Source organism: Quercus suber, unplaced genomic scaffold, assembly GCF_002906115.3.
Source record: "Quercus suber isolate HL8 unplaced genomic scaffold, Cork oak 2.0 scaffold_312, whole genome shotgun sequence".
NCBI classification, from domain to species: Eukaryota; Viridiplantae; Streptophyta; class Magnoliopsida; order Fagales; family Fagaceae; genus Quercus; species Quercus suber.
Genome location: NW_027069768.1, coordinates 545 through 25,976, shown reverse-complemented (window position 1 = coordinate 25,976; position 25,432 = coordinate 545). Strand labels below are relative to the sequence as shown.

At 35.0% G+C, this 25,432-nt stretch overlaps 2 pseudogenes; both read left to right on the top strand.

Moving 5' to 3' along the window:
• Positions 1–832: 832 nt before the first annotated feature.
• On the top strand, positions 833–11,380 carry LOC112027525 (monooxygenase 2-like; annotated as a pseudogene).
• Positions 11,381–14,170: 2,790 nt separating this feature from the next.
• On the top strand, positions 14,171–21,799 carry LOC112003491 (probable cinnamyl alcohol dehydrogenase 9; annotated as a pseudogene).
• The last annotated feature ends 3,633 nt before the right edge of the window (positions 21,800–25,432 follow it).

Here is a 25,432-nt window from a genome sequence, read left to right as displayed (position 1 = left end):
TGAAATATGCTAGAGTTACAAACTTTTTACAAATTTTTGATATAGTGAGTGGCTATTAGTAAGCAAAAAGATAATATAAGTGATAAACCAGATGCAAATCAGTAAGAATCAATTTGTACCTTTAACGATTGTAAAAATGTTATAAATAAATTTTTAATTGTAGGCTTGTAACATTACTCTTAAAAGAATAAATAATATTGTAAGGGGAACAAAGTGTAATTTTATAAAACAAAATTACTAAAATTAGTGTAAGAATAATGTTTTTTGTGACATGGCAGTTCAATATTTAAAATTTTAATTGAGGTAATCATGGTATAATAAATATCCGTACGCGTGTCTGTTTGGTTTCATGCTTTGGCTTTGTGCTAATGCAAATTCTTGATGTAAGCATCATGCTCGCAACCAATTAAGAGTATATATCCCCTCCTTTGCATGTACGCAGAGAAAGATACTCAATCTTCAACAGGTATTTGATATTTCCATCCGAATAAATCTTTCTTATTCTGTTGAGCAATAATATTCATTATATATATATAATATAATAAAATAAAAAACACTCAGAACAATATTCTTTTCACTATGCTCCATTCAAAGTTTTGAATGCTTGGAGAATATAATCACCAATAAAAGCACCTAGTGTTGGGTTATACGTGTGGGTGAAGTCCCACATTGAATAAAGATGAGAACAATGAGTAGTTAATATAATATAATTGAGCACATACTTATTAGGCTTAGGCCTTTTGGGTTAAAGTGTGTCTCTATATGTTAAATTAATTAATCAAAGGAAACTCTCCAACGTGTTTTATCTCCCCAACAAGTGGTATCAGTGCCCATGGTAGTGTGCGGCGAAGGTGATGAGGTATTCATGGTCCCTACCCAATGGGGACAAAGAAAGTCTAGACGGCCCACACAAAAAATCCTAGAGAAAAAAAAAGAAAAAAGCCCAATAAATGAATATTGCTAATGGTGCTAAATAATAGTGTGATGCAAGGTTCCCATGGATGTGCATGTGGGGTTGACACGTGGTTCCCATGAATGACGTACGAGAGACCCATAGATGACACTTCAATGAAGTGAAAAGCCCATTAGGCAAGGGGGAGTGAGAAGGACTTGTTCATGGCCCACAGAGAGGTCTTAAAGCCCATAGAGAGGCAGACTCACACGTGAGGGGGAGATTGTTGGGTTACACGTGTGAGTAAAGTCCCACATTGAATAAAGATGAGAAGAATGAGTAGTTAATATAACATAATTGAGCACATACCCATTGGGCTTAGGCCTTTTGGGTTAAAGCGTGTCTCTATATGTTATATTAATTACTCAAAAGAAGCTCCCCAAGGTGTTTATCTCCCCAACACCCAGTCGGAATTATATTTAAACATAGGCATCAGTCAAAGGTTACCAAGTAACAACTTCTTTATTTATTTATTTTGGCATTGGATGCAAGTGCTTAATTACTATATTTAACATAGGTGTTTTATAACCACACACACACACACACAAAGTGGGTTCAACTTATGATTTCAAACTTGAAATCTTGGTTGAACCGGCCCATATCTTTATTTATAAAACTCACGTGTGTAACAAACAATGCTCATATATTATAGCGTCTCATGCAAGCACGTGGCAGAGGAAATAGCAAAAAGTTTTTCCTCAAAAGGCTGAATCCACTTCTATTAGAAAGAATGCTCCAACTAGGGATGGCAATTTTTGCCCGGTCTGTGGATACCTGGCCCGGCCCGGCCCTAATGGACCGGATTTTACCCAGTCCAATTAAAAATAGGGTCGGGTTTGGATTTTAAAAAAAAAAAAAAAAAAACCCGAAGCGGGTCCGGGTCGGGTTCGGGTTTTTACAAAAACCCGGCCCGAACCCCGACCTGGCCCGATTTTTTTCCTTTTATTCAATATATAAATATATATATATATATATTTTCTTCATATATATTTATATATATAAGTAAATAGGCTACTGAAAACTAAAAGGTACCAAACAAAAACATAATATATAAAAAATTTAACTTGAAAAATTCTCAAAAAGTTGAAAGTTGTATTATATTAATACGTGTTAGTATAAACTTATTTAGTTGATCGTACATATTATTTTATAAATGGTTAATTATTACTTCACATCAAACAATGCACACTCTTTTATACCATAGTGTGCACACGGTTGGATTTGAAGTAATCATTCCTCTTTATAAATACAAGTAATTCTTAGTTTCTAGTGTTTTAGTAAAACTATTTATCTATACCATATTAGCATATTCTCTAAGTTGTTATACTTTCTCATTACCTTTACTTTTTTCCAATTTGGAAATCAATTAAAGGCTTTGATAGGGTGTGACGGGGTACACTCAGTGGTGGCAGCACGTTGTTTAGGACTCACTGTGCCTATCAATTTAGGCAGATGGGCAGTGCGTGGGTTGGCTAGGTTTCCTCAAGGTCATGGGTTAAACCATGACTTCGAACAATTTGTAACTGCTGGTGCCAAAAGGGCTGGCTTTGTTCCTCTCAATGATAAATAGTTTTATTGGTTTCTCACAGGCAAAGCTACTTGGATAGGTATGCCTTTCTTTATGCTATATATGATTTCTATATTAAAAGATAAGTTGGGAGAAACTGGTTGATAAACCAGTTACACATGTTGCCCTAATCTAAAATGAATTTTAAACTAATAAATCTTTCACTTCTCGGATAAATTAATAATTAAATGAATTTTTTTTTTCAAGACAATGAACTTTATAATCATGTATGATAAGCCACAAACTGAATGACCCCTTGTGATTTAACCAATTAATTAATTAACAAAGTTATTAATTAATCAATTTAACATGCAAACGCATGGTAGTACAAACAAATCACCAAATAACTAAATATGTAGCGGAAATTAAATGATACGGTGATTTGTTTACGAATGGGGAAAAACCTTACGGCAAAAACCCCATGGGTGATTTTCAGGTCACCACTCCCGAAACTCCACTATTATTACAACAAGCGGTTACAAGTAAAGGAATTGCAAGTACCTTACCAACCTATAGTTGAACCCTTACCCCAATACCCAATTGGACTTGTTCTGTAATGACAGTTTCCACCTTTTGATACATGGCTCTCAAGTACGTGACTAACCAATGCGAGAATCCCAATATGCGACTTCAACACCAACTTAGAAGGAGAGGTTGGTTGCAAAGTTTTTCAGTTCATCCTACATGATGAAGATCAAGAAGATGCTTGATCACAAAATACACAACAACTTCTTCAGAAGAGATAAACTAGGTTAAGAACTTCGTCTTTTATCACAAATTGCTTGAACAGAGTTTGCTCAATGCTTGTGCAATTTGTGTACAATTTGACGACTCTTAAAATAATCCTTTTATATGTCTAGGGTTAGGAGAAAAGAAGGCTCAAAGACAAATTCACGGATCTCAAGAAATCAGATCAGAAAATCTGATATTATAAATCTCGACAGATAGCAAGGTGTCAAGGAGCTATCGAGCAGGTGTCGAGCTTTAATGAATTTGCACTTCAGCTTGTTTTTCTTGGACAGACTTGATAACTTCAACACTTGATCTCGAAACTTTATTTCTTGAAGTATTAAAAACACATAGAACTATCCAATTACAAGTAGAATGCATTTTGTCAAAAAATTAGCCAATTTACATCAACAAATGACATATGTTCTTAACAAATGAAAACACATATGTCATAACAATTTCCCCCTTTGGCAATCCATGACAAAATCACAACAAACAAATGAACATATGAGAGAAGTCATAAATTACTCAACTCATATTCACTTTTTAAATATAATAAAATCTATTCTATCACAAACCCTTGAAAAACTTTGCAAGAAAGGAGTTTATGGCAAGTAGACTTTGACAACATGTATTTCTGAAACACTTTAAACAAAACTCATCAAGGCATCTTGTGTGAAACATAAATAATAGATTGCATACAAGTACAAGAAACATGTGTATAAAGATAGAGAAGAAACAACACATGAAGAGATAGGTGAAAGAAACATACATCCACATATAAAGAAAATAAGTACAATGTATATAAAAACTGGTCACAAGACCTCATATACAAGAACAATGTACTAAAAAGTAGAAAAGAAAAAGATACATCAAATCCTCACTACATCCCTCAAGTATTAACACTCTCCCCCTAACACAGATGTCCTATACTAACTCTCTCCTTAAGATGACTACTCTCATATCCAAAATTACTTCCCCTTTTTTGTCATGAGTGACAAAGGGTAGAATGTCAAGTGGACATCTCATCAGTAGAGCTAGCATCTCCATCATCATCATCCGAAACATCATCGTCCTCGTCATCATTATCCTCAGAATCAGAAGTCGTTGGAGAAGATGGTGAAGGAGTAGTCTCAGAAACAAACCCACCCATGGTCGCCTGCCGTTGTGCAATACGACCAACATGAACATTCACCTGATACAACTCAGTAAAGAGCGTATCTAGGCGAGTATCCATGCGCTGCAGCTGCGCCATGATGTCTTCAAGAGATACATCGCCCATAGAAGAAGAAGGAGCGGATGTAGACGGAGCAGTACGAGATGGAGCGGAACGGGAGGAAGGAATGGAATCTGGCTGTTGCGACCTAAACTGCGCTGCACTACATTTTACGGTAGCGGCGTCTTTGGCACAAATGTGAGTAAAATGGTCAGACACAGGAAAAGGGACAGAAAAATGGCGTAAGATCCTCGTGATAGTGGAAGGAAAGATGAGTTTATCACGGGACGTCGAATCTAAATGAACATCTATGATAGAAAGAATAAAATGAAAAGGAAAATCTATAGTAAGATGCTCAAGAAGAGATAACAAAAATCGAGCACGAGGCTCTGTGATGGAGTTGTAATGAGAGAGAGGATGGAGTACAAAAGTCATCACCATGTTTAAGAATCTAGGACCTTTAGCAAAAAGTCTACATGATGTATACTGATGTTCACCCCAATTAGCAAGGTGCTCACAAAAAGTAGAAATAAGCTTATCTTTAGACACAGTCCTCAGACACTCATAAGAAGGATAGTCAGGAAACTCTATCTTAGGAACCCGAAGCACATCCGCAACTAGCTGCGGTGTAATAGGAATGCGCGTATCTCGAACGCGAGTGAAAAAGAGAAGTACTGAATGATCAATCTCGTGCATGTTGGAGTAAAACTCCTGAATAAGCACGAGAGGACAAATGATTGGGACGTCACACAGTGACTCCCATCCCCTACTATGAAACAAAGGGAAGGTTAGTGTCGACGAAGTCTGCCAAAATGACTTGGCATTCCGAATGAATACCTCATCTAGAGAAGTTCTCCGAGAATACCTTATGGGCATTATCATCACGGAACTGAAGATTAAGAGGAACAGAATTAGAAGAGGAGGAAGCTCCAGAATGAAGAAGGTTCCGAGCAGGAGTTGATTTACGCTTAGGTGCCATAGACACTACTAACGTAAATAGAATGAATCAGAGAAAGAGAAAGAGACAATCAGAAAAGTCCCAAAACAATTCAAATATATCAAATATATTGAATAAAGAGTACGTATGCATGGGGAATTCATGAACATGTGACATGCAACAAAAATTTCACCATGGGCTCAGCCCAATCCAAACCTACCAGCACACAAACATAGTTCACACATCTAAATGCATGAAAATACCATTCTAATGCATATGTGATGCAATGCATGAGATTTTGAACACATTTTAATGAAAACCCATCCCAAAATTTCATGAAAAGCTCATCAATTTTGAAAAACCCAAAAAATTTTCAAAAAACCCCAAAACCTAAGATTCAAAATATGAAATGCATGAAGAATGAAGGAAAAAGAGATCATACCAAGTGATTTGAAGCAAGGAAGTGCCAAAAATCACTTGGGTTGAAGGTTTTGAGTCAGAAAAAGGATTTTGGGAGATAAACAGCCGCGAATAGATCGAGAGAGATCGAGAAAATGAGAACCGGATCGCGACAAAAGCTTATATAGGAGCATCAGTAATTATTGACAAATGAGGTGTCGAGAGGTGTCAAGACATCTGTCGAGGTAGGTATCGAGAAAATGGCCTTCGACAGCTAAAGGTGTCGAGAGGTATCGAGGAATCAACATCAGAACTAAGAACAGAAACTTGATCGATCGACCAGGTATCGAGAAGGTATCGAGAAGACAGAAACTTTCTCGATCGATCCACCAGGTATCGAGGAGGTATCAAGATTGCGATAAGAAAAAGGCTTGAAAAGCTCAACAAATAATAAGGAATCAAGAAGGTGTCGAGGAGGTGTCAAGCTAGCTTTTAAAAACAGTTTTTCGAGAAGTGAAAAACACAGACATGAATGCAATTCAACATGAACCTCAACCAATGATCCAATCAACATATTAAGCTCTCAAAATCATTTCTCAACAAAAATTTTAAGCACATGGATCCTCAAAAAAACACACACACACACACACACACACACACACACAAAACAAATCTAATCAATTTTATTTTTCAAAAATAAGTCAAGACAATTTAGTGAGCATACATTAGCACATGTAAAACCTTTGTGATGGCCAAATCACATTGTACCTGCACATGTATTAAGAGTAGCAAAGAATATTGCGTGTTGTGTGTGAAAAATATCGCAAGATTGCATATGTGTATACATGTTATGATGATCTGAGATATGAGAAAATAACTTTAACTCACATACAATCATAACTGTTTGATGGGAACTTTCACCTTCGAGGTACATCCTATAACTCCCACATCTCCTGGAATACACGCTTGTAACCATATTTAAAGCATTTTTGATCTTTTTGCTTTTTATTTTTCTTTATATATTTTCTTTTATTTTAGTAAATCATGCATGGGCATATAAAAGAGAGAAAATAAATACCTAAAATGTTAAGCATAGACATTGCATTTTTGCTATGCCGAAGCATATGGATGTCTTTGACACTGCACTTTTGCTATGCCGAAGCATACAGGTGTCTATGACACTGCACTTTTGCTACGCCGAAGCATACAGGTGTCATATTATGATTGACGGGCAACTGTGGTGAGATGATTATTTATGCCTTTTTCTTAGAACTTTTTAGTTTTACTCGTCAAAAAGAGTGATACGAGTGTTAAGTTTAAGAGATAACTTAATTTTACTCATCACAAACAAGAGCCATAAAGCTCACTTACTTAGTTGTACATAGAAATACTCATCTAAGCTACAAAAGATACAAAGTTTAGAAATTTTGTTTCAATGGCCATCCAAGGTACACAAGTACCAAAGTACACAAAACACACTGTTTTTGTATTTTTCAATTTATTTTATTTTATTTTTATATCAAAAACAAAATAAAAAAAACTAAAAATAAACAAACAAAAACATGTTATCAAAGCAAAGCATAAAACTAGATGACTAAAAAAAATGCAAAACACACAAGTGATGCAACAAACAAAAACAAGAAGATAGAAGAAAGTGATGAAATCACTTAAAGTCCTTTTTCTTCCACACCTTGGAAGAACCTTTCCTTTGATTGAATCCTTGAACCGGCGATGTAGGAGAAGAATTGAACCCGTTCAAGTTTGAAAGGAACATGAGGGCTTTGAGAAGATCACCAAGAGGAGCAAAAGAGGATTGAAGCTGATTTTGGCTTCCAGATGCTATCATGCCGTTGCTCTGTTGAGTGGCTAGCCAGTTATAGTAATTTGGTCAAGTATGATCGGTAGCTCCACAATGATGACAGAGATGCAGCTTCTTTTGTTTAGACTTTTGAGAGTTCGCCTTCTTAGTCCTAGGGTTTTTACTATCTTTCTTATCCTGTTTAGGGGGTGCTCCTAAGATAGATTTACCCTTGTCTAGGTTCTTACTAGCTAATTCAGTTTTAACATCAGTGTTTTCAATTTCAGTATTATTAGCAGGAGAAACAAAAACAGTAGTACTAGTAAAAACAGTATTAGAAGAAGAAAGACCATACCCTAAACTTGTTAGATCCGAAGCAGATTTCTGACTGCTGAGCATCTTTTTAAGCTTTGAACTTGAAGTCATTTCCAATTGAGCTCTAACTTGAAATAGCTCTGCTTCAAGCTTCTTGGTCTTCTCAGCCAAGAAATTGTTCTCAAACCTCAGTGCACCAATAGTTTGATTCGCCTTATTAAACTTTGTGGACAACTCTTCACGATCAAGTTCCACATCACTGAGCTTCTTGGTGGCCAGCCTATACAGTTTCTCATACTTCTTCAAGAGCTTGTAAAGCTTCTTATAGGCTGTATGGATATCATCTTGATCATCCATCTTCTCAAATTTGGACTTCACCAGTTCTTCTTCTTCGTCCACTTCTTCAACAATCCCTTCAATAGGATTGACCGTGGCAGTGAAGACATTTAAGATTCCGTCATCCTTATTGTCGGAATCATCTTTAAGCTTAGTGTCACTCAAGGTTGCAGCAAGTTCCTTGCTCTTCCCAATGCTCTTGAGATATGTAGGGCATTCATGCTTCATGTGACCTAATCCATGACATCCAAAACACTTTGGTCTTGCAGGAACAGTGTACTAACCGCCATCTTTAGCATCCTTTTTCCCTTTGTCTTGCCCCTTAGACTGAAAAGAACTGGATTGTCTGCGGTCCTTATCGAAGCTCCTTCCATTGGCATTCTTCATAAATTTCTTAAACTGTCTTGTAATGTAGGACTTCATCTTGGAATCTTCATCATCAGAAGACTCATCTGTATCACTGCTCTTCACCTTCAAGGTCACGCTCTTGCCTTTACTCGTCTTGCCAATTCTGGTCAGCCCTAGCTCATAGGTCTGGAGGTTTCCAACCAGCTCAGTCAAAGGAATTTTGTCAATATCCTTTGATTCTTCTATCGCCATAATCTTGGCATGGAATATCTCGGGTAGAGATCTGAGCACTTTCCTCACAATCTTGGGTTCAGGGATGGTTTTCACAAGATTGAAGGCTGAGTTCACTATGTCCTTGAGCTTGGCATAAAACTCATCAAATGACTCATCATCCTCCATCTTTATTTCTTCAAAGCTTGTAATGAGCCTTTGAAGCATTGAATCCTTAATAGCCTTTGTACCCTCATAGGTTGTCTGGAGGATGGTCCATGATTCCTTTGCAGTTTCAGTAGAGGATATCTTCTTGAACTCCTCATTGGTGACTGCGCTAAATAGGGCATTCAACGCTCTACTGTTGAAGTTTGCTGCCTTGATCTTGGCTTCATCCCAATTGGCCGGCGCTTCCTTTGAAATGGTCTAGCCAATCTCTCCAGCTTGCCACACCTTTTCATCTAAAGACTGCAAGAAAGATCTCATGCTTACTTTTCAGTATGCATAGTTAGTCCCATCAAATAAAGGAGGTATAATTAACGACTGTCCTCTATCCATAACAAACAGGGGTCAATGAATCAAACACAGCAAAGATTAAACCCTAATAAGAGTGTGCCTGCTCTGATACCACTTGATAGGCCACAAACTGAATGACTCCTTGTGATTTAACCAATTAATTAATTAACCAAGTTATTAATTAATCAATCTAACATGCAAACGCGTGGTAGCACAAATAAATCACCAAATAACTAAATATGCAGTGGAAATTAAATGACACAGTGATTTGTTTACGAATAAGGAAAAACCTTACGGCAAAAACCCCACCAGGTGATTTTTAGGTCACCACTCCCGAAACTCCACTATTATCACAACAAGCGGTTACAAATAAAGGAATCTCAAGTACCTTACCAACTTACAGTTGAATCCTTACCCCAATACCCAATTGGACTTGTTCTGTAGTGACAGTTTCCACCTTTTAATGAATGGCTCCCAAGTACGTAACTAACTAATGCGCGGATCCCAGTACACGACTTCAACACCAACTTAGAAGGAGAGGTTGGCTGCAAAGTTCTTCAGTTCATCCTACACGATGAAGATTAAGAAGATGTTTGGTCACAAAACCCTTTGGTGCAAATACACAGCAACTTCTTCAGAAGAGATGAACTAGGTCAAGAACTTTGTTTTTTATCACAAATTGCTTGAACAGAGTTTGCTCAATACTTGTGCAACTTGTGTACAATTTGACGGCTCTTAAAATAATTTTTTTATATGTATAGGGTTAGGAGAAAAGAAAGCTCAAAGACACATTCACAGATCCCAAGAAATCAGATCAGAAAATCTGATTTTATAAATCTCAACAGATAGCAAGGTGTCGAGGAGCTATCGAGCAGGTGTCGAGTTTTAATGAATTTGCACTTCAGCTTGTTTTTCTTGGACAGACTTGATGACTTCAACACTTGATCTTGAAACCTTGTTTCTTGAAGTATTAAAAACACCTAGAACTACCCAATTACAAGTAGAGTGCATTTTGTCAAAAGATTAGCCAATTTACATAAACAAATGACATATGTTCTTAACAAGTGAAAACACATATGTCCTAATAATGTATGAATTTTGATTTTAGAGAGATTTAACTTGTACACCAATTTTAATTTACTGGCGAATGTAACATCCATGTGTTACATCTATTTATTATAAAATAAAGTCAATAATGGCGCTTTTAGGTGTTAACACTGACAGCTTACATTATATTGTGATGTCTATACAATTGTTTGATAGTAAGCTGAAGCATTCCATAGCATCAATTTAATTTCAAGCTTAACACCACACTCAAGTTCGTAACTAAAATCTTTTATGTAATAAGTAAGTGTAATTTCTGTATTTCTCATCTAAAAATGTACAGATGAGGCATTTATATAAGTGTAAAGACCTAGACAATGAGTTTGGGGCCTTGGGCCCATAATTCATTCTTCAAGGCCCATAATACATTCTTACATGTTCTAACATTTTGCATTGTAGGTAAAGACATGGCAAGGGACCCGAAAGTGATCCAAAAAGAAGTGATTGATAAGTTTGCCCAAGACTTGCCTCAATTGTACATGGTGATAGTGCAGCACTCTGACCTATCCACTATAACATGGGCTCCACTATTGCATAGGTTTCCATGGGATATCATATTTGGAAATGTAAGCAAGGGCAATATTACCGTTGCAAGTGATGCCATGCACCCTATGACTCCTGATCTAGGCCGAAATGAATGTGCAGCATTGGAAGATGCTGTTGTTTTGGGCCAGCAATTTGGGGAATTGATTGCTCAAAGATCAAGGCTTGTGCCATTAGAGGTGGCCCAAGCTTGAACAAAATATGCTCAGAAAAGCAGGTGGCGTGCAGCTGGGTTAATTGCTACCTCATATTTGTCAGGGTGGGTGCAATTAGGTGGGTCTGGATGGTTCATGAAATTTTTAAGGGATGTGGTGTTCTATATGCTTCTTCACAATAAGGTATTGGATGTTATACATTATGATTGTGGGAAGCTGCCTTGTGTCTCCCCATGCAGGGAACTGAAAAACTAAGTTTTTCTTGGTGAGATAATTAAGCCTTGACATGAGTTTTGTACTCTATTTAGCCTTGCTAGATTGATTCACTCCATTAGACTATTACAGTACTAAGCTGCCTTATTGTCACAACAAATTAAGGTGGATGCCAACATTTGTCTATTGGGTTAAGTGTAGCTATCCATACCCTAAAATATAGGGATATTTGAAGTGTGAATTCTATAGCTTAGAAGTTTATAATTAACACCCTAATTTGAGAATGAGAGCTCAAATAGTGTAAAACATTATAGCTTTTTTAGACCTTAAGTTCTTAATTATGCCTTTATTAATTTTATTCTTAACACACTTAATGCGGAATATACGTGATTAGCAAATTAATTAATCAAAGCATTCAACAATTGCATGTATGAACAAATAAGTGCAATGTTAAAATGGAAAGGGCAATGGGTAAAAGAATAACAAACCTGAGATAACACGACGATGTGTGTATCGAAGATGAAATTGAAAAACATGGCAAAAAATCTCTCCGCAATCCTCCAAGTTAAAATGATTTACTAGTGAATAAGTTGGAGTACAAGGATACCAAAAAGACCTTTCAAGCCTAATCTACCAAAAGTACTTTAGCCCTCCAAGCTCCAATTATCAACGGATTTCTCGAAGTCTCGTCTTCACTAACTTCCCGGATCCCGCAATACTGCTCAATTGCACCGCCAAGCCTCATTTGCTTCTTTTGGCAAATACCCAATACTTTCCAAGTTCCAAAACAATCTCTTCACTCTAAATAGGTATGCGTTGTGTTTGGGTACAAATCTACTTTCAATGAATAACAATGGGAGAAGGGAAGAGAAGAGACTACAAGGATTTCTCCCTTGAGGATGAGTAGCTCTCTCTAACAAAGTGGGTGTGTTGTAGAAACTTTTCTAGAGTTTTCTTCTGAATAACTTAGTTACAATTTTGTAGGTAATGAAGAAATATATAGTATGGGTGAAGGGTATAAGAGTCACACTTAAAATCCTAGATGACAGTGCATCTCACGGGTCATCTTGCGACTTGGCCAACTCGCAAGATGAGTCGCGAAATACACTAACTCTTCAGCTTTCGGTATGTGCTCCTCGTGTGACTTTTAACTGTCTTAATCAAATTTTCACCACTTAGGACTAAACCCATTACAATTATTAAATCCCACAAAATACAAGGAAATAAATTAATGAAATTACAACACTTTTTGTCATGAAATAAAGCCAACATAAATGTTATGTGAAAAACTATAACTTAACAATCTCACTCTTTGGCTATTCTGTGACAAAAACACCCTATAATAAACTCTAGACTCAGATGTGAGTTTAGGAACAATGACAAAGCTCACTCACACCTAAATATTAAATATGTGACGAACTTGGAACCAAATACCTATATCCTAAAACACTTGCCTAAAACACATTAGACCTTCAAGGTAAAACAAGTAATAAAAAACAAGTATAAAGTAACTAGTAAAATGCGATTAAGTAGATATGATGTGAAACATATGAGCAACTTGATCAAACACCAAACAGTTATATTGAAATGACTACAATGATCACTTAGCAAAGCAAATAATCATTCAAATATGCAATCAATAAAGCACAATAGCATAAGGATGTATAAATGTCTAACATAGAAACACGATGTGATGAGTAAATATTATGTGTAAATTTTTCTTTATTTTTCTTTTAATAAAAGTGCATTTTAAAAATATTATGTGTAAATTTTTCTTTTTCTTTTTTCTTTTCTTTTTTCAATGGATTATGGATGAATTTGTTGTTGCAAAATTTTGATGCTTGATAAATTTTGCATTTTTATTCTAAATTTGGCTGACTTTTATTTTTTATTTTTTATTTTTTATTTTTAACTAACCATATTTAAACTTTTATAAAAAGATTCTTATAAAATTTAGAATATTTCATTACTAATATAAATAAAAGGGCGGATTGTTAATTTTTTTTCAAACCTCAAAGGATTTTTTTCCTTTTAGGTTTGGGGTAAAGTGTCATTCTTCCAAACCTCAAGAGAAGGGAAGTGTAATTACCCCTAAATTGAATTTAAAGAGCATTGCATTGAAAAATAAAAATAAAAATTAAAAGAGCTTGATAACCCAAATATTCCTCTTCATTTGAGAAAGATTACGAATTTTCAAGTCTTTTTTTGTTAATTGGTGCTATCATGCTTCCATTAAGAATGAATACATTGAGTCCCACAGCATTAGAAAGTAATTAAAGCAAATAAATAAATAAGTACTGACTAAGAGCATTAACATCTGGTATTTTCAAACTATTCTCTTTTATCATCTCAAAAACTATTTTATCTATTATATCATATTATTTTATAATAATCCCAACATCCCAACTTTTATTTTACCATACCACACATTAAAATAAAATAAAGAAATAAAAATAATATAAAAATATTTTTCACTTCTCTCTCTAATCTCTATTTCTCTTACTCTTTTTCAACCACCCACCACCACCACTGTCCAACTTTCCAGTCACACCACCCACCACCGCTAAGCAACATAGTCACGCCACCCACCACCAAGAATCATTTTAAATCAAACCAACACAGTAAGCAAAAAAGAACATAACAAGAACAGGCCCACCACAGTCTACCAAACATACTCTTAATTTACCCTAAATATTTTTTTTTTAAAAAATCGGAATCTGTTAAAATAAAAATGTTGTTGCATTAGGAAATTAAAAAAAAAAAAATATATATATATATATATATATATTTTTTAAGACTGTTTCTTTTCGGCTCTTATTTGTATATATAAGTTCAGTGCTTTGTTGTTTGTGGGCACAAGTCATTGGTGAGACTGGAAAACAGGATCAAAAGGAAAGCTTGAGCGGATAGGAAGGGGAGAATGGCAAAATCACCAGAAGAAGAACACCCACAAAAGGCTTTTGGTTGGGCTGCCAAAGATTCTTCTGGGCTTCTTTCCCCATTTCATTTCTCGAGAAGGTAGCTTTGTTTTTGTTTTTGTTTTTCTTCTTCTTGTTTTTGGTTCTTTTTTGTAAATTCATTTCCATTTTCTCATAATGAGAAAAAATATTTATAAAAAAAAAAATGAAATCTTTTCTTAATCTGGGTACTGGGTTTTTATTACCATGCAGTATTTCAGATATCCATGAACCATTTTAGCCATCTTTTTTGTATTGCATATATGATACGTAGATTTCTTTTGATAATCCGCATAGAAAATATATTGAAAACAAGAGAGAGATTACACAATGGCTAGCTGGGTTTGCTCCTTTACTATAACATCAACAAAAAACTCTGGAGCTGATGTGCATCTTGTGTTTTGTGTATATAATATTGCTAAGCCTCAGTTTGATTTCTTTTTAACATATATATATATAAACCATAAAGTAAGACATGGATTTTCCTAATCATTGAAAAGAATGGTTAACACAATAATATATATATGGTTGAGGGACTAAAATTTGTTTTTTAGCTGACTTTGTGCTTTATGATCCTATGATAGCTCTATTTGTAGCAGTTTTATTTTATTTTCATCTGGTCCCAGACTTAGACTTTTCATCTTTTGTATTTTGTCCTATAGTCATATTGTTGGGGGAATTAAAGAAACAATAGTAGAAAACAAACAGAGACTAAAAGAAGATCGTTTAATAACTAGAATATCCTTGGTTTAATGGCAAATGACATACTTGTTTTTAGCAATTCTTTTCTAAAATACTCTATTATTAATGTTTGTTTATTTAGTTTAAGGATGGGTAATTTAAGATAGATTTGTTAATAGTGCTAGTTTTATTATTTACTTACTTGACCTGGTTTTGGTTTTTTTTTTTTTTTTTTTTTTTTTTGCATTATTGGCAGGGAAACTGGAGATGGTGATGTCACAATAAAAATACTTTACTGTGGGGTTTGCCACTCTGACTTGCACAATGTCAAGAATGAGTGGGGGTTCACAATGTATCCTGTTGTTCCCGGTATGATACATATCTCACAAAAAACCGTGATTTTTCTTTAGATGTTTGTCAATTCACAGTTTAGGGGATGATGCATTGTATGTTACTTTTCCAGTGTGCTTGACAGTGGTCTGTGGTGGAAAATTTTCTGTATGAAATTGGACTTATTTGTATTTTTATATGGGTTATTTGAGAATAGTTAGATTGTTTTACAGGGATGTAAATTTGACTTCTAAAGGACTACTTCATGAAGGTAAAAAAAAAAAGGTACTTTGGTTAAGTAGAAGGTATTATTCAGTATACAGAGCTAATACTAATGTACATGTAAAGATAGGGTTCTAAAAAATCCAAACCCCCATCCACCATGGATGGGTAGCAAAAAATTACGATAAATACTTAAATCAGTTTAAGAGCTAAAACAGATTTTAGTGTTTTACATGTATCTTTTGGTTGTGTAGGTTTCATGTAACTTTTTTTTTTTTTGGATAGCGTAGTTTTCATGTAACTTATTTATGATTTATGATGTCTAATGTTGGAGTATACAAATCACAACATTGCTAACCAAAATTATATTTGTCCCAATTGATTTGAGATAGATAATTTTGTTTGTATGTGGTTACCACTTATAATAATAATTCATGCATGTTTCCACTGCGCCAAGTGTTAATCAGGGTGGTCACAGGTGACAGGACCACCCTGATTTAAAAAAAAATATATATATAACTTAAAAGATTTTGGGTTTTAAATTAATATAGGTTTTTTGACCACTCTAGAAAATTTTTTTGACCATCCTAAAAAAACACTTGAACACCCTTAATAACAATTGAGCCCATTAAAAATAAAATTCAATCTTTCCAAAAATTTTGTCCGTTGAATGTTGAAAAAAAAATTGTAAGAAATGCTATGTTCACAATATTTTTGCAATATTTTCATAACAAATCATAAATAACAGGTTGTTACTGATGAATAGAAAAAAAAAAAAATATATATATATATATATATATTTTTTTTATGAGAGAATAGAAAATAATTTCAGTGATAAGTTTAAATTAAAACCAGTAAAAACTTACAACCTAGGTTTTGTTGTAAAAGTGTTGCAAATGCCGTGGACATTACACTTCTCAAAAATAGCTCAAACAAACATATTAGCATAAAACATCAAATCAAATGTTTAATTGTGATTTTTTAAATTGTGTTTCAATTGGCATATTTTAAAATTGCTATTTTTTATATATAAAAAAATGCACACTTTTCAAATAGCTAGTTTGTTAGTATTTGCTTTAGTCTTTAGCCAAATTTTTTGGATTTATGTGATATATTTTTTCAAAAAGATAATGTATTTTGTTTATATTAGTACTTATTTAGGCAATATGTTAGTAATTAAATAGGAGATCAATAGCTTAATAATTGCTTGGTTGTGTATATTGAAAAAGATGTAGCTGATAATATTAACAGGGAAACTATCATATCACACAACAATTTTAAAATATGAAAACTTGTGAAAGAAAATTTTAAAACTTTATATATTTGAATATGTTTTTATTTTGTGATGTTAATATATTCAAGTTTTATTATTAATAAATTTTTTAAAATTAAGTGTTTTTAATGACCACCCTAAAAAAACTTTCTAGGGCCACCACTGCATGTTTCTGTTAGAATTTAATGAAATCTCATTCTTGAATTTTCTGTTGTTATTGAATTCTATGAAAGTTAAAACAATGAGCCAAAAAGTTGTTTATTTCTTGTTAAAATTTCTTTGACACTTGACACTGATTCATCCCTTATCTAGATGAGTATGAGCCTTGATGAAGTATAAATTTGATATTAGTTTCCAAAGAATTTCATCATCATATCAGTAGATACTAGCCTGAAAAAGCCATTAAATTTCAAGAGAATCACATTTTAATGAAAGAACATGGCAATTCTAAACCAATCTTCTATAAATTACATCCCATAAAACATTAACACTAATTTGGAAGGACAACACAACAAAAATAATAGGTCTCTTCCTTTTGATGCCCCTTTTACATTGTCAAGAAGTAAGTATTGGTGAAATTATTTGCTAGAATTAAACAAAAGTTCATGTTCTTCTTCACAAACTGGGCACCCTATGCAAATGAACATGCAGTGTTTTATATTTATTTTATTTATATAAGAAAATTAAACAAAGCAAAGACAGCTGTTACTTGCAGTAGTTTACCTGTAAAATCCACACATTGATCTACCCTTTGCCATATCTTTGTAATTCAATCAAAATAATAAAAAAATATGGTGTAAAAATCTCAATTTCTCATTTTTGAATAAAAGCACACTAAATTCATATTCTACTGTATGGTGGTTTGCTAGGGCACTTGTTTTGTATCCATCCAAATTGCTAAGAAAGACTAACATTAAATAAGGAAATAAGAGACCTGTTCTCAATATAATGCGTAACTGGGGAAAGAGCGCTGGCATTATCAAGGGTGTATACTCTGAGACTTTTTTTTAAACATTTTTAAAAACGGGTCGGGCACTGGTTGGTCTTGTTGGGTCAACCTGTTTTTGCTTCGAATCAAAAAATTTATTTTCAGGTTGGGTATTTTTCTTTGGGTTATCAGGTTGGTCCAATTTTGCCATGTGGAGGAGGTTATGCATGGTGTTATTAACCATTAACCATCTAGAAAGAGTTGAATGTTATTTTTTGGAAGGTTAATTTTGTTTATGCATTTTGCTCTTTATTATTTTTTTGAACTCTTTATTAATTATAGCTACATCACTTCAGCAAAATTTGGTGAAGTAGCCAGTGCATGGCAATACCATAAATTACATTTGCTTGCATAAATAAAATAATAGAAAATGTGACTATAATTGAATTCCTAATGGAGAGTAGTAATTACTTGTTCTCTGTGCAATGCAGCAATGCACTGTTTTTGAGTTTAGTAGCGTGGTTGAAGCATGAAGTGTGATAAATTGTCAATTTGCATCCATAAACTGCTTTGATTGCCCCTTTCTTAATCTACCTAGGTTGTTATGCTGCAATGCAACCTATCATGTCTACAGGAGAAAATGATAGGATGTACTGTAGCCAGTACTATGATCCAGTGTTACGCTGTGAAATTCTTAAACCAAATTCAAAAGTCTACCCAGGTTGGGTTAACAAAATTGTTTTTGCAAATTCATATGTTTAACTAACCTTTACATCATTCCATTACAAGCAACCTGGTTAGCAAGAGCAATCTAAATGCTTTTGCAATCTGACAACGATCAATTCCAGTACTTTTTACATCATTCCTCTGCTGAAATGATGCACATGCCAATTCTCGAGAACCAACTCTAGAGCAATGCCCTTTGTATCCAATACAAAGCGAGACTCATGGTGGCATTTTCCACTATAATATTTCCAACAATCCAGGAAAGCCATCCCTTCATTGGGTTTACTACTTGGTTGGTCATGTTTGAGTACCCAATCATCTAGCCTTGATACTACCGCCCTCCATTTCACTGTTTTGAGGTCTTTATAGGTGGCTGCAGACACTTTTTATGAATAGCAAGGGAACCACTAAAATCTCCAGTCAAATTCTGGAAAATTTTTCATTTAGAAAGTTCTTGGAACATTTTCTCTGCAACCTGAGATATTCTGTACAAACTCTAGAAGTTTATTTTGCCAAGGCTTGAATTAGGATACTTGTTGGCTTGTTATTTGACTCAATGCTTGGGAGCTGAGGGTTTGCATTTGGGGGTAGATGATTTTCGAAGGATTAGATGCTGCTATTTGCTTCTTTTTTTATTCTTAAGCTATATTTTCTGTGATTTGTTGTAATGGGATTAAGTATTTTTAGCAGGCTACCAACTTTATCAATTTACCATCCAACATTATTTCATAATGCCAGCTTTGACCTTTAGTTTTTATTATCTATTCATTCTAGCGTCCAGAAACTTTCTTTATGTTTTCTTCAAACAATTGGCAACCAACTGATATTATTTACTGGAAAATGTTTTCCATGAATCAGCCAAGCCAACTATGATTGAGGAAATGTTCTACTGTCTTTTTTAGATGTCAGTGAAAAACAAGAAAAAACACATTATTGAAACCCTGATTTTTTACCTGGTTTGCGTTTTCTTGGAACATATTTTTGGTTGGCATTGTCCCTGGATGAAGGCATAGAGTTCACATAGCCATGTTAAATATTGTTGTCTTTTGTGGATGTTTTTATTTCTTATTTGTGTGAATACGCTTCCACTAGCCCCAAATTCCAACAAATTGGTATCAGGGCTTCCACTATCATAACAGATACACATCTTTGATCCATTCATTTCCATAGTTCCCAAATAGTTTATAGAAAAAAGAAAAAGATAACAATTCTTTCCCATTCTTTCACTTTAAAAGTTAAATGTATTTGGCTCTGAACAAAGCTGATAGTCCAGTTGAGTTTGGCACACCCATCTGTTAAACATATGATAGAATTGTCTCTGGATTAAAAACTTTTTGGAGTTATGTATTGATGTGTTCCCTAAGCTGCTAGATTGAAAATTAATCCATTAAAAAGTTTTATTCATGTTAAATGCCATTTCAGAATTTGACTTGTGGCTTTTCTTTTCAGTATGCAGTGCTTGCAAGTGCACACACACACTGCTGCACTTGCCAAAGTGTAATCAGTTTTGGACAAACCAGTAGTAAAAGGGGAGAAATTTTGGCAGTGCATTTTGGAGGAAGCTTTATATAGATAAGATATTTACAGTTTACTTGTTATTTTGCTGGCATGAAATTGTTGGTACTGTAACCAAAACTCGGAAGAATGTGAAGAAATTCAAAGTGGGTGACCGAGTTGGAGTTGGTGTCCTAGTGGACTCCTGCAAGAGATGTGAGAGTTGCCAACAGGACTTGGAGAATTACTGCCCTCAAATGATTTTAACCTATAACTCTTATTCTCAACATGGGACAAAGACTTATGGTGGTAATTCTGACATTGTGGTTGTTAATGAGCACTATGTGCTACGCTTTCCTGAAAACTTACCCCCTGATGCTGGGGCTCCACTTCTCTGTGCTGGGATTACAGTATACAGTCCAATGAAATATTATGGAATGACTGAGCCTGGCAAGCATTTGGGTGTTGCAGGACTTGGTGGTCTTGGCCATGTTGCAGTGAAAATTGGTGAGGCCTTTGGGTTGAAAGTTACTGTCATTAGCACTTCCCCAAAAAAGGAGGATGAGGCAATCAATAGGCTTGGGGCTGATTCATTTCTTGTTTCCAGTGACCCTGCGAAAATGAAGGTATGCTGATTAACCTGAAAAGTTAAAAGTTAAAAGGAATTCAAAGTTTGTCTAGGTTCTTATGAGTTTGGATCAAGAGGTTAGGCTGCACAAGGGGGTAGTCCAACTTTGATGATGGTGTGGATTGATACCTGGTTTCAAGTATTTAGCTTAAGCTGTTGCGATAGCTTAAGGCCCCTTTTGAAGTTGTCTGCAAATTGATGTCATTATGATGATCTTATTGTTGCACAATAATAAACATGTCCCAATAATCCACATGTTAGAATTGCATGAGAATTAATTATTCTTAATATACGTTTCTTTTGTGCTTTCACTTTGCAGGCAGCAATCAATACTATGGATTACATCATTGACACTGTGTCTGCAGTTCACCCTCTGGCTCCTCTGATTAGTCTGCTCAAGCTGAATGGGAAGCTGATCACTGTGGGTTTGCCTTAGAAGCCCCTCGAGCTGCCCATCTTTCCTTTAGTTTTGGGTAAGCCACAACAAGCCCTCAATGCCAGCACTAATAAGAAGGATAGAACATAGGTACAGTTCCTTAAGTGGCATACCTTAGGTTCTCCAATTGAATTCAACTTCATGGTTGTATTGGGCAATGTAGAAAAGATAGTGTTATCTTTTTCAAGGACAATTAAATTCAACTATGTGGTTCATTGGTCAATGTAACCACATGGTTGAATTAGATTGGAGAACCTAAGGTATAGCAACTAAGGATTTGTACCTAAGTTTGACAATTGCTTTTTCATTTATGAGAACTTTAAATGGATTGTTCCCCTTTTGGGTTTGACAATTTTTTTTGGACAAACGAGAAATTTCATTAAGCATCAAGCAAAAACAGTTCAGTACAACAACCTGGGTTTGACAACTGCCTTGGATCAATCTTGTTTTTAACATTTTGCTTTTGCAGGGCGTAAACTTGTTGGAGGAAGTGATGTAGGAGGGATTAAAGAGACACAAGAGATGCTAGACTTCTGTGCAAAGCATGGTATTACCGCAGACATTGAGCTGATCAAAATGGGAGACATCAACACGGCTATGGAAAGGCTTGCCAAATCTGATGTGAAGTATCGGTTTGTAATTGATGTGGCTAGCTCCTAAGTTTAGAATCAATAATTTAGTGTTATGGAAGTTTAAGGCAGGGAATCATGAAATTTTGTTATCTTGGACATCGGTGTCCTCTTTGGTTAAGTAATTCAACGCTATGCTTTATGTAGGGGTGGCAAATGGATGGGTTTGGAGTGGGCATAATTGGGCTGGGTATATAAAACCCATTTAACTAATTGCTTCTAATCCAAATCCAATCCAATTCAATTATTATGGGTAAACTCTAATCCACCAAATTATCAAAATTACCAAATTGCCACTAAAGTGAAAATGATCAAAGTAATCTAAAATCTTCATAAATGACCAAATTACCCCAAAAACATAAAAATTATCAAAATACTCTCAAAACCTAGAAAATGACTAAAATACTTCCAAAATTTAGAAATGACCAAAATACTACCTGAAACAAAAAAATGACCAAAATATCTCCCGAACTCAAAAAATGACCAAAATACCCTCGAAATCTAAAAAATTTACCAAAATACTCTCTAATAATAAAAAAAGGACCAAAATACTCCTGAAACCCAAAAATGACCAAAATACCCCCCAGAACCCAAAAAATGACCAAAATATTCCTGAATTCAAAAAATTACCAAAATATTCATCCCCCACTACTAAAAAATGTAACCATGGGTATGAAGAAAATTTAACGTGAATGGTAAATGGGTGGGTTTGGGTGGGCAAATGGGTTTGGGCTTATTTTGCCACCCTTAAGCCCAACTGAGTGTGCGTGTGTCGCTGGACGAGGATCGGTAGGATGTTGATGGCATTTCTTGGTTAGGTGGGTGTCAGCAGGAAATATCTGTTTGATATTGCAAGTGTGAGTTTTGTTAATTTTTTTAATGAGCCTAATTGATTTGATTTAGTTAGATTCTTGTTTTCTGAATTGCGTTTATTCAATCTTTGATAAACGGGTGGGTTTAATATGTAAAGATTGTGTCTTTGTTTTTCTTTTCTCCTAAGTTTGCTAACTAAGATGGTAGCTCTAGCCTTTTTTTTATTGGTTATCTTGTCTGTATATTGAGAATACGTTTAGATATAACTTATTTTTGCTGAAAACTGATAACACTGTAGCAAAATAATTTTTAAATGTGAAAATAGTATCATGGGACCAATTTTTAATGAAAAATTTGCTGGAAAGTGAAGTTTGTGAAACCTAGGGGTGTGCAGAAAACCCACCGACCCACCAAACCCGACTCGACCCAACTCGACTCGCTGGGTTGGGTCAGTTTTTAAGGCTTGGTGGGTTGGGTTGGGTCACAAAAAATTTTTTATAGCAGGTCGGGTTGGGTGTGGGTCATAAAATTACAAACCTGCCAAACCTGACCTGACCCACCTATATTTAATATATATTTAAAATATATTATATATTTAATAATTTTTTTAAATCAGCTGTAAATTTAATATATACTAATAATAATATTATATACTATAAGTACTTATATATAATATATTATATATATATATATATAATGGCTTATCCTTTGACAAAACGCACTTTACTTGTATTTGGGTAGATCTAAGTTGTGTTTAATACTTAAGAAACATGTTGTTCAAGTCTAGTATTAAAACCATGAAGATTGGACCAAGAAACAAGTGAAGAAAAGGTGTTCAATAAAGCTAGACAGATAGCTCGACACCTGCGGATAGATAGCTCGATAGCTGCTGGACACCTCCTCGACACCTGGCTATCTGTCGAGCTCTTCAACTGATTCTTATCGCAATCTCGATAGCTTCTCGATAGCTGGTCGATCGATCGATCGAGAAAGTTTCTGTCCCCTCGACACCTTCTCGACACCTCCTCGATAGCTGCTATCTGTTGAGATTCATTAAACCTCGACACCTCCTCGACACCTCTCGATCGATCGAGGTTACGGGAAATCAGAATTTTCAGCTTTTTGATTTTTGGGTCAGGCTTATGTATTTGAGTAGGGTTTCTTTTCTCACAACCCTAAACTTATATAAGGCTTATTTTAAAGGTCGTCACATAAGAGAATACAATGAGAACATATGCAAAAAGGTGATTGATGCCTTATTCTCTCTGAAAGAAGCTACTGCGTCTTTGCGCCTTAGGGTTTTGTAACCAAGTGCTTCTTGATCTTCATTGTTGATGAAGTGAAGAACTTTGCAGCCAACATTCTTCTTCCTTAAGTTGGTGAGTGAGTCACGTTTTGAGATTCGTGCAAAAGAGTTAGTCACGTATTGGGATTCGTGCAACAAAAAGGGTGGCGTTCATATATTGAAGAGTTCAGAGGTTCTGAAGCGGTAGAAGGTTTCTACTGTGAGTTCATCTACAGGGATTGTAGAGTCTAAGGACAAAGGTTTTGTACTAGATCTGAAACTTCTCTTTACTATAGTGAATTGCTTTTCGGGAAGGTTTCCCCCAAGTTTTTTACTGTGAAACTGGTTGGTTTCATTGGTTTTCCTGGGTCATCATATCTTGTCTTATTTATTTTTTCCGCTGCATGATTTTGACATGATATTGATGTTTGTTTGTTATTAAAAGGTTTATTCATAATTAATTTAATTAACAACTTGGGTTTAAAACTTGTTAATTCTATCAACTGGGGTCTATATTTCCCAACATGGACGCAGAGAAACCTCTAAACGAAGCTCTAGACGAGGAGTGTCAGGAATGAAAATTTGAGAAATGTAAAGGGTAATGGAGGAATCCCACTATTTATAGGCCGCTAACCTGGGCACATGAAACAACACAACCAATCAGATGATGCCACGTGGCAAACGTCTCAAAAAAATCAATCGACGCGACTAGCCACTGATGAAACTATGACACGTGATACATCTGATTATAAAAATAACCTCGTCCATCCAAGGAATGATGTTAAACCATATTTCTCTAGACGACCCATAGACAAGGGGCAACTTATTGTGTAAAGAAAATACGCCTTTTTTATGTCCATACGGGTCGTCCATGACCAAATGCAAAGAATGGGGACTTCCTTGCTAAGCTCGTCCCTCTTAAGCTCATCCCCCTTTAAGCTCTTCCCTCCCTCAGCTGTCCTTATTAACGGACGGACGAGATCATTTGGCCATGGGCTTTATATGACTCAAGTTCTGCCAAAAACGTAAAGGATGGTCTGTGTTATGAACCAAACCCTCCATTAACCGTTATAGGGCGCAAATCCCGATGAGGTAACTTCCTTGGCAGTTATGGAAGTTATCTTTGAATCTCCGAATTCATGGGAACGGTTGTTAAGCGAGTAACCGTTCCACGAATATTATATAAAACATTCTCAGATGACAAAGTAAGGTATGAAAAACATTCTTCACAAATAAGAACTTGAGAAATATTTCCTTTCGGTTTTGTCTTTTCACTGACTTTACAATCGGAGGATTCTGGGCCGGTCTCCACCAGTCTCTTCTGATTCTGTTTGATTTTCCAAGACTCAGCCTTCAAGATCAACACTCGGAGATTTTCAGCCCACTGATTTCCTTAGAATCATCAAAGATAATATTGGTAAGAAATGAGATGAAATAATAAAGAAGAAATTGAAAGAATATTGTGAGTTTGAAGTCTTTGAGATCTAATGCTATTAGAATTTTTCTTATATATTCCACGACATTGGAAATGGTAGAGAATAATAGATGAAATGAGAAATTTTTTTTTTTTCTAAGAAGCTATAATTGGTTTCAGCTTGAGGTTTTTTTAAAAAAAATTTTATGTGACATGGGTAGTTTTTTTTTTTTTTTTTTTAATTTTGTGATAGTTTTTTATTTTTTTATTTTATAGGA